Here is a 10,327-nt window from a genome sequence, read left to right on the forward strand (position 1 = left end):
CTCTATCATGTACACTCTAGCCTGCTTATGAAGCTGAGTGCGTGTACTGGCAGTCTATAATGTGGACTCTTGCCTGGTTATTATAATCGATTCTTTATATGTTCTTTGTACAAACAGTCATTAAGCTGCTTGAGCGACCCCAGTTCGATTCCAACTCACGCTCACCACCGCTGACGATTATTTGAAACGGACCTGGCCCTCCCCTAGGTCCACTCAGCCTCAAAAGCGTAACTGCTGTCGTGTGTGAACATCGTCACTGGGGAGACAAAGGCGGCGGGGCATCGTGGATCCAAGTCCCGGGCGAAGCCGGGTCATGTGTATGTGTGTTTGTGTTTATGTGTATGTCTGTGTGTCTCTATGTATGTGTGTATGTATGTGTATGTATGTGTTTGTGTGTATGTGTGTGTATGTATGTGGGTTTTTTTAATGTCTTTATGTGTATGTCTGCGTGTCTCTATGTATGTGTGTATGTACGTGTGTGCATGTGTTTGTGTGTATGTATGTGTGTGTGTATGTATGTGTGTGTCTATGTATGTGTGTGTATGTGTGTGTATGTATGTGTGTTATGTGTCTGTCTGTGTCTGCATGTATGTGTGTGTGTATTGTGTATGTGTTTGTGTGCATGTATGTGTGTGTTTGTGTGTATGTGTATGTCTGTGTGTATGTGTTTGTGTGTATGTGTGTGTATGTATGTGTGTGTATGTGTTTGTATGTGTTTGTGTGTTTACGCTCGCATTACACAAATGTGTTGCTGGTCTAAGGCGTTCCTCGCACAGCATTGCCGCTTTATTATTTCAGTCGTTTACTGCCTTACGCACCCTGAAAGTCGTGTGTGTCTGCAGCAAGCGCGTGTATGTGTACCTATGGACGCGCGCGCGTGTGTTGTGTAGGGGGAACGGTAGTGTAGTGCTTAGCGTGCTGTCTGTGTCTGTGTGTGTGTGTGTCTGTCTGTGTCTGTCTGCATGTGTCTGTGTGTGTGTCTGTGTGTGTGCGTGTGTGGTGTGTGGGGAGCGGTAGTGCAGTGCTTAGCGTGCTGTCTGTGTGTCTGTGTGTGTGTGTGTCTGTCTGTGTCTGTCTGTGTGTGTCTGCGTGTGTCTGTGTGTGTGTCTGTGCGTGTGTGGTGTGTGAGGAGCGGTGGGTGTAGTGCTTAACGCTACGCTGCGCTACCAACCCGGCGAACCCAGTTCCATTCCCGCTCACGGCCACCACCGGTGACGACTATTTGAACCTCCCCTAGGTCCACTCAGCCTCAAACGAGTAACTGGTGTGGCGTATTAACATCGGCACTTGGGAGACAAAGGCGGCCGGGCGTGGTAGATCCAAGTCCCGGGCGAAGTCGGGCCATGTGTATGTGTTTATGTGTATGTCTGTGTGTCTGTATGCATGTGTGTATGTATGTGTGTGTATGTGTTTGTGTGTATGTCTGTGTGTGTATGTATGTCGGTTTTGCCGCCGTGGTGGATCCAAGTCCCGGGCGAAGCCGGGTCATGTGTATGTGTGTATGTGTTTATGTGTATGTCTGTGTGTCTGTATGCATGTGTGTATGTATGTGTGTGCATGTGTTTGTGTGTATGTATGTGTGTGTGTATGTATGTGGGTTTTTTTGTATGTGTTTATGTGTATGTCTGCGTGCCTGTATGTATGTGTGTATGTACGTCTGTGGATGTGTTTGTGTGTATGTATGTGTGTGTCTATGTATGTGTGTGTATGTGTTTCTGTGTTTGTATGTGTGTTATGTGTCTGTCTGTGTGTCTGCATGTATGTGTGTGTGTATTGTGTATGTGTTTGTGTGTGTTTGTGTGTTTACGCTCGCATTACACAAATGTATAATGCGGGTCTAAGGCGTTCCTTACACAGCATTGCCGCTTTATTATTTCAGTCGTTTACTGCCGTATGCACCCTGAAAGTCGTGTGTGTCTGCAGCAAGCGCGTGTATGTGTACCTATGGACGCGCGCGCGTGTGTTGTGTAGGGGGAACGGTAGTGTAGTGCTTAGCGTGCTGCCTGTGTCTGTGTGTGTGTGTCTGTGTGTGTGTGTCTGTGTGTGTGTCTGTGTGTGTGTCTGTGTGTGTGCGTGTGTGGTGTGTGGGGAGCGGTAGTGTAGTGGTTAGCGTGCTGTCTGTGTGTGTGTTTCTGTCTGTGTGTGTCTGCGTGTGTCTGTGTGTGTGTCTGTGCGTGTGTGGTGTGTGAGGAGCGGTGGGTGTAGTGCTTAACGCTACGCTGCGCTACCAACCCGGCAAACCCAGTTCGATTCCCGCTCACGGCCACCACCGGTGACGATTATTTGAACCTCCCCTAGGTCGACTCTGCCTCAAACGAGTAACTTAACTACTGTAGCGTATTAACATCGCCACTGGGGAGACAAAGGCGGCCGGCCGTGGTAGATACAAGTCCCGGGCGAAGCCGGGTAGTACAGCTAGTATTTATTTAAAGTTGCGCATTTTGATGTGACGTCACATTTCTCAACCCCCCCCCCCCCCGTCACAAATGTCTGACCCCCCCCCCCCCCGCCTAGGTGCGTGACGTCATTTATGGACGGTACCCTAATGATTTTTACGAATCGGTAGCGACGTTCGACTGCTTTTTGTTGGTTTTATCGTCACACTCAGTGAAGAGCACATTACCTGGTTCACTGATGACGAGGACCATATATTCTAAGAGTTGTTCATGTAACTAAAGCAATTTTAGAATAAACCTGCCCTATGAGTCAGACCAATATGTGGGGACCTTATTTATAAAATATAGGGTTTTGGGTATTTTCTTCAGTATCTGTAAGCAAAATATATATTGAGCTTAATATTGGCTTCCTAGCATTTCTAGAACGTGTTTATAATGTGCACTAGTAACGAGCATCTACATGTATTCATCATCATAATCATAATAAGCACTCCCAGCCATGTATCCACAGCTGAATGAATGTTTACCCATATCCTCACCATCACTGCTACGTTCCTGGGATGCCAACAGCTAATTGTATATAATAGAGGTGTTTTTGGGTTAGATCGCGTAAATATATAAATGTGTCGTTAAACCCGCCACCACCCGACACAGCCAACTAGTAAGGGTTGTCACGTAAACAGAACGTGGCCAATTCGTCACTAGTACAGCACTAGTGTGTAGTGTATAGTGTAGGGTAATGTAGTGTATAGTGTAGTGTACTAGTACAGCACTAACCGGTGTGTTGGAGAGCCAAGCCACAACATTTACAATCTGAGTACGACGTTTCGCCAGTAATTACAACCAGCTTCATCAGGCGACAGCCAGATTTGTGGGGAAGTCCTCCTGTTTCGTTGTGGCTTTGCTCTCCAACACACCGGTGTGCTGTACTAGTAACGAATTGGTATGTTCCGTTTACGTGACAACCCTTACTAGTTGGCTGTGTCGAGTGGTGGCGGCTTTAACGACACATTTATATCATCCTCACCGTACGTAACCGACCGTGCTAATCGGAGGTTTCAGCTGCTGCACGTGACCTGATCTAATCGCTCCATCGACACGGTGGTTGCCGTTCCATTCCCAGAGTTGTTGATCAATTAGAATCATCTCTTCTTGATGTGCCCTGCACGAGCCCGCTTTGTTTCTCTTCATAGTCAAAGGCATGTGACCATTGTGTGCGATATTGGCTGTCTGATCCATGTGTTCTTCTCTTCCAGGCACTCGGTGTCGTTGTTTCTGATCCACGTGATGACAGGTTCCATTCAATGACTAAAGTTTGTATGTTCTAGCTACCTTGCTTTGCATTACTAAATACACTTTCCCAAAAACATTGCATCCTGTTCTCGTGAACATCTTTGCGTCATCATTTTGATCAGTCCGTCCGCAAGGACTCCTCCAGATTTGTGTGCCTACAACTCATCGTCGTTTCCTTTTGTTTAAAGGTCATTGTGCATGACATTATTGAGATGCACATCTTATATAATTTGTGCCGGTAGTTACACTATGAGACCTCCTTTACCATTGGCAAAATATAGTAGCAGGTTTTTACCCTTTAAACTGGTACAAAACTGACACCTTAATACAAGGCATCATGTTTGCAATAACCACAACACAAGCAGTCAAAATGCAAACAAAAAGAAACAACTCTGATGATGATAATAATATGCACTGTCCTTGAAGTTGATTGGTTCACACCCGAGACAGCTTTCCTTAGAGCCTAGTCTCCATTGGTGTTGGACCAGATGACGCCAAAAGGAACCGTGTTTATAATGCAGCACTCTAAAAGCAGCGTTCTTAATCGCAAGGCCCGCTGGCTGATAGGGACCCCCTGGTGGCTTGTAGTACGGCCCCTGACAATACTCGAATGTGAAAACACTCCACCCATCATCATCATCGCGCTGCTGTGAAACCCCACAATGGTTTAAAATTGTTTGGCGGCACTCAACACCGGCGACGTTTTATAGGCGAAAGTGCCTCGCCTCTGAAACTTCGTGATGAACACTGCCCTAGAAGTATCCTTCTGCGTAGCGTAAACATACTTGACTCTCCGAGTTCTACATAAACCAGGTTATCTGCGATTTGGTATGCAATTGAGAAGAGTGTGCACGTACATGTGCAGTCATTTGTTAACTAACCGCTGGATAAAGGCCTCCCCTTGCCGTGTCAGTCATTGGCGGTTTCGATTTGAAGCTTTCGTGACTGCCAGGGATCCATCTTCTTGGTTCTTTCGGTAAAGTCACGTAGAATGGAAACAATAAAAATAATAAAATAAAACATAATGCAATTTTTCTCACGACGTTTCGGCCACAACGCAAGCAGCCGTCATCAGGTAAAGATCAGGTCTGACGGCGGCTTGCGTTGTGGCCGAAACGTCGTGAGAAATATTTTACTATGTTTTATTTTATTATTTTTATTGTTTCCATTCTACGTGACTTTACCGAAAGAACCAAGAAGATCATTGGGGCGTATTTATCCATACCTCAGCAAGCTGGTAAGTGCGGGCTGGTGAAAGTGGGAAGCGAAAATGTGGGAGCGTCAAAGTCCGTCTCCAATCGCTGTTGCTGCATTCCCCTCTGCTGCCCACAGAGTGTCTCGCGCCGGAGTCGGCCTCGCCTCCACAGTGCTGCATCACAGCCGTGCGCCACAAACGATTGTTATATGTGGAACATATTGTCAATATCGAAAGGTGCACAGTGTAAAAATTAACCCGTAAAAACAAAGTTTTTCACTATAAATCCTTTATATGCGTGGCGGCTAGAGTCCTCTCGTCCTCTGGCTTGAGATGGCTGCCACCTATGGGTCAGATGATTGCCTGCAACCATTAAGCAATTGGTTATTAAATATAAAAAAAAATCCTAAAAAGTGTAAAATTTTGGAAAAGAAATTTCACGAAAATAAATTGTCACGCACAACGAGTCTGTGTGCAAAATGTCAGCTCGATTGGATCACAGGAAGTGGGTTAAAAAACGACCGAAAGATTTGCACGGTCGTAAGCACGCAAGCAAGCAAGCAAGTGAACTTAATATAAAGGATTTAATAAGTATAACCCGTAAAAACAAAGTTTTTCACTATAAATCCTTTATATGCGTGGCGGCTAGAGTCCTCTCGTCCTCTGGCTTGAGATGGCTGCCACATATGGGTCAGATGATTGTCTGCCAGTATTAAGCAATTGGTAATTAAATATTTAATTTGTTTTCCCTAAACAGTGTAAAATTTTTGCATTTTTTTTCACGAACATTAATTGTCTCGCACAACGAGTCTGTGTGCAAAATGTCAGCTCCATTGGATCACGGGAAGTGGGTTAAAAAACGACCGAAAGGTTTGCACGGTCGTAAGCAAGCAAGCAAGCACGCAAGCAAGCAAGCAAGCGAACTTAATATAAAGGATTTAAAAATGAGCAATGTTCCGTGTTATGCGTACACTGCATTTGCCAGCACATCTAAGATATAGCCTATGTGCATTGTTGTATGCAAAATGAAACAGTGCACGTACAGTATTTCTTTTCCACACTTTTGCCAACGTAACCAATCTTCAGTTCAGCATACGGGTGAGCATCCTACATTGTATCTCCTGTAAGCAGGGCGTAATTCATCACTGGAAATTTTTCCTTGGTCGCTGGTAGACCACAATGGGCACGAAGCCAGTGGCCATAGCGAAATGCCGGTATTGTGGATGTGGTGTGAAAATATGTTCTGGTTTACAAGTCGGATATTAACACATTTCTGCGGAGGGAGCTGGTAGGAACGGTTGGGTTGCCCGGTCAATGGCCAGGGTCAACGGCGGCGTGGTGTATTCGGCAAATATGCCCGACTGTGAGGGCGGGCGTGAGTAGGTTAAACGTTGAGTTTTATAAGGGCACCACGGAGTGACCAGCCCCTCCCCACCCAGCCCCACCCCTCCCACCCCCCACCCAGCCCCACCCTCCCCACCCAGCCCCTCCCCACCCTCCCCTCCCCACCCAGCCCCTCCCCACCCTCCCCACCCTCCCCACCCAGCTCCTCCCCACCCTCCCCTCCACACCCAGCCCCTCCCCACCCTCCCCATCCAGCCCCTCCCCACCCTCCCCTCCCCACCCAGGCCCTCCCTCCCCACCCAGCCCCTCCCTGCACGACGGACACAATAATCCCCTGTGGGCTGGCGTAACCAGGAGGTTCCTACCAGTAAAACCCTTTACTGTGTCTCAGGGGCGTATATAAAAAAGAAAAGTGCTCGTGGCCATGAAGGGCACATTGGCCCTTGACACTCCCCACCCTCCTTGATCTTCCTGGTGTTCTGGGCTCTTACATAAATAGAAAGCAGCGTAGTTGATGAGATCAATAAATAAACATGATAAAGCACTCGTGAGCAAGCTAAATAATGCCCTTCATTACCACTGCCTTAAAACAGACACACGTAAAATTATAAACATGCAATTCGCATATGGCACTTGTTTGTTTTTTTATCAAACATAGTTTGCAGACTAAAATAGAAAAAAAATCCAAGACAGTAGTAATGCACACGTGCAGCATCCATTTCGTATACTGCATAGTTCACAGCATTGCCGATGACCAAAGTGTCCGTGACGTGCCCGATCTTATCACATTTCAGAAGCTAAGCAGGTCTGTGCCTGGATAAGACTTTGGGTTGACGACCGTTACGCATCAACGGTTTCATAGGCTGCGGAATTACGCGGTTGGGCAGAAAGAGGGTGATTGGAAAATGTGTTGTACTGTACTACACGTGTACGCTCCGACGTATATGCTCCCTAACTTTACAAACCGGCCACTAACGAGCGTGGTGAAATAATCTGGACCATGGGGAGAAGATAATGATTTAAACAAAACGATTTGAATAAAGACCGAGATCAATTTGAATGCGTATTCAGCAGTTACACGTTTCCCTGATTCTGCAGAGCCCTCTGCCGCATTAATCTTTAAACTTTTAAAGACAGCACGGGAGGATTTACATAAACGAAATGGCCCAACTAACCCAGGTGTGCCATTCTCAATGCAGTTCCTGAACGGGTGGGTAATAGTTGACAGACTCTATATAAAATTGCAAGCCAATAAAATCTATCCGTAGCTTTTAAAGTGATGGCAACACTATACCTTTGCAACTGGTGCATTATATGGGTGGAATAAAATGCGTCGTTGTGTTGTAAAACAACCTTGGGTTTCCAACTGTCTTGGTTTTCCCGAGATCGTCATCTGACTGAGGTAGTTGCTGTCGTGGAAAATCTGTCAGTCGTCCCAGGACATTCGTAAACGTCCCAGCTTTTGTCACAAGGGATGACAATACACCAGTGACGACAAGGCATAACAATAGACCCGTCAAGACAAGGCATAACAATAGACCAGTCAAGACACGGCATAACAATAGACCAGTCAAGACAAGGCATAACAATAGACCAGTCAAGACAAGGCATAACAATAGACCCGTCAAGACAAGGCATAACAATAGACCAGTCAAGACAAGGCATAACAATAGACCAGTCAAGATCAGGCATAACAATAGACCAGTCAAGACCAGGCATAACAATACACCAGTCAAGACAAGCATAACAATAGACCAGTGACGACAAGGCATAACAATAGACCAGTCAAGACAAGGCATAACAATACACTTGTTATAACAAACAAGCCATAACAATACACTTGTCAAAACAATGCATTTACACGTATTTCTCCTTCTTGTATTATGATATATTCTTCCCAGGGTATGTCCCAGGGCAACCCTAACACAATCGCTTATTGCTCACAATCATCAATGAAAGCAATTTGACAATTTTGTTACTGAAAAAATGTCATGTTTACAAAAAACATGACGGGGTAATTTTCTGCATAATGAAGCATTCCCCATTAAACTATTCCCAATCACTGTGAATCGGCTTTATTTGCGGTCACGTAGAGTAGTGGGAGCAATGGGGACGTCACGTTCTCAATGATGTCATCCCTAAATGTGGAAAATAATTCTTGATCGCCCTCTTGCGGTGAAGCTACGGAACAAAGGCAATGGTCACATGCATAGCCCACTTTGCCTAGTGAGGCAAGTGCTGTTAGCGAGTACAAAAACAAAGATCCCCCGTGTAGCCTGTAACAGACTTTTGGGGCAAGTACTGTTAGTGAGTAGCACGGCACACGAGGAGGCGGTGGGGTGACCAGCACCACGCCCGACCGCCTTTTTCTCCCTCAGTGGCGATGCTTACACATCGTACCAGGTATTCATTTTGAGGCTGAGTCGACCTAGGGGAGGCCCAGGACCGGTTCATATAATCGTCACCGGTGTTGGCCGTGAGCAAGAATGGAACTCGGGTCTCCAGGTTCGTAGGGCAGCATAGCGCTAACCGCCACACTACCGCTCCCGCAGTGTATGTTTTCACTTGCTATACAACCAGATAATACTACAAATCGCTAATCTTAAACACCCAGTCGTTGATAAAAGTTGAAGGCAGTATAGTACTATAGTGATAGAGCAAGTGCAGAATCACTGAACCGGAATTGATAGCTGGGAAGCATTTAGCGCGGGGCCCTTGAAAGTGCGGGGCCCGTAGCTACTACACGTGTAGTAGCTACACGTGTAGTAGCTACACGTGTAGTAGCTACTACGCATGTAGTCTCTTATTAACTATTTTGGGGTAAGAGTGATGCACATTTTTCGATTTAAAGCTTTCGTGACTGCAGGGATTCATCTTCTTGGTTCTTTCGGTAAAGTCACGTAGAAGGAAAATAATAAAATAATAAAAATAAAACATAATAAAATAATTCTCACGACGTTTCGGCCACAACGCAAGCAGCCGTCCTCAGGTGGAGAACAGGTCTGTCGAGAAGACAGTCTGAATGACTCTATCCTCAGGTGAAGAACAGGTCTGTCGAGAAGGCTCTGCCTGAGGACGGCTGCTTGCGTTGTGGCCGAAACGTCGTGAGAATGATTTTATTATGTTTTATTTTATTAATTTATTATTTTTCTTCTACGTGCCTTTACCGAAAGAACCAAGAAGAGTGATGCACATATTAGCATCTGTAGACCCAGCTACCTGGGCTTGGTTGGCGTCAAAGGCCAACAACATCAGTGGCAAATGACATCTGAACTGGCCCTGAGCCTGCCGCAAAGTCGACTTAAAAAAGCATCTGGAGACGTGAGAAAAATAACAAAAACAATCAGCACTGGTAAGACAGAGGCGGCAGCGAACGTGGCTCGCGCTGGCCACACGGCCCCACCGTGCACCTCTCACCGGCCTTTATAAGCGCTCGCCAACAGCACTTGCCCCCCCCCCCCCCAACAGGATCTATTAAAGGTCACAGCAGGTGGCCTTCGGCTTTGTTCACTGTTTGCGGTGCGTGGCAGCAGTCGTTGGTGGGGACTTATCGGCCGCACCATAATTAGTTCCAAAGTAATAAAGACAGTCGATGAAATATCCTTACGAGGTTTATAAAGGGGAGAGAGAGAGAGAGAGATAGAGACGACGTTGTGTGCGGCGGTGTGTTTGACATCCACGCGGGTTATTGCCCCGTCGGCAGAGGAAGTCCACGTGTGACGTCAATGGAGCGAGCACCCTTTCGCTAATTAGCGAGATGCACTGGGGGGTGGGATGGCACGTGCCCCCCCCCCCCCCCCATGATCCGATCGAAATCCCTAATTTCGATCGGATCATTGGGGTTTATTAGTAATAAATTGGCATTTTGCGACCTCCACTGCCAATATGCCAGGGACTCTATGAGATGATAGGACAATAGTCTGAGGCCATAATTGGCAATAAGTAACGGCAAAGCAGTTATAAGTGACTCACAGACTTGTGCGCAGTTGCGTATACAGCACACGACTTCCCTGAAGGCATCAACACCTTCAGCGAGCGCGATGCCGATCACACGACGCGCTTCGAATTCGATCCTCTATCGATGTCTGCGCCATCGCCG

Source organism: Lethenteron reissneri, chromosome 29 (assembly GCF_015708825.2).
Source record: "Lethenteron reissneri isolate LAM-NWPU_2019-01 chromosome 29, ASM1570882v1, whole genome shotgun sequence".
NCBI lineage: Eukaryota > Metazoa > Chordata > Hyperoartia > Petromyzontiformes > Petromyzontidae > Lethenteron > Lethenteron reissneri.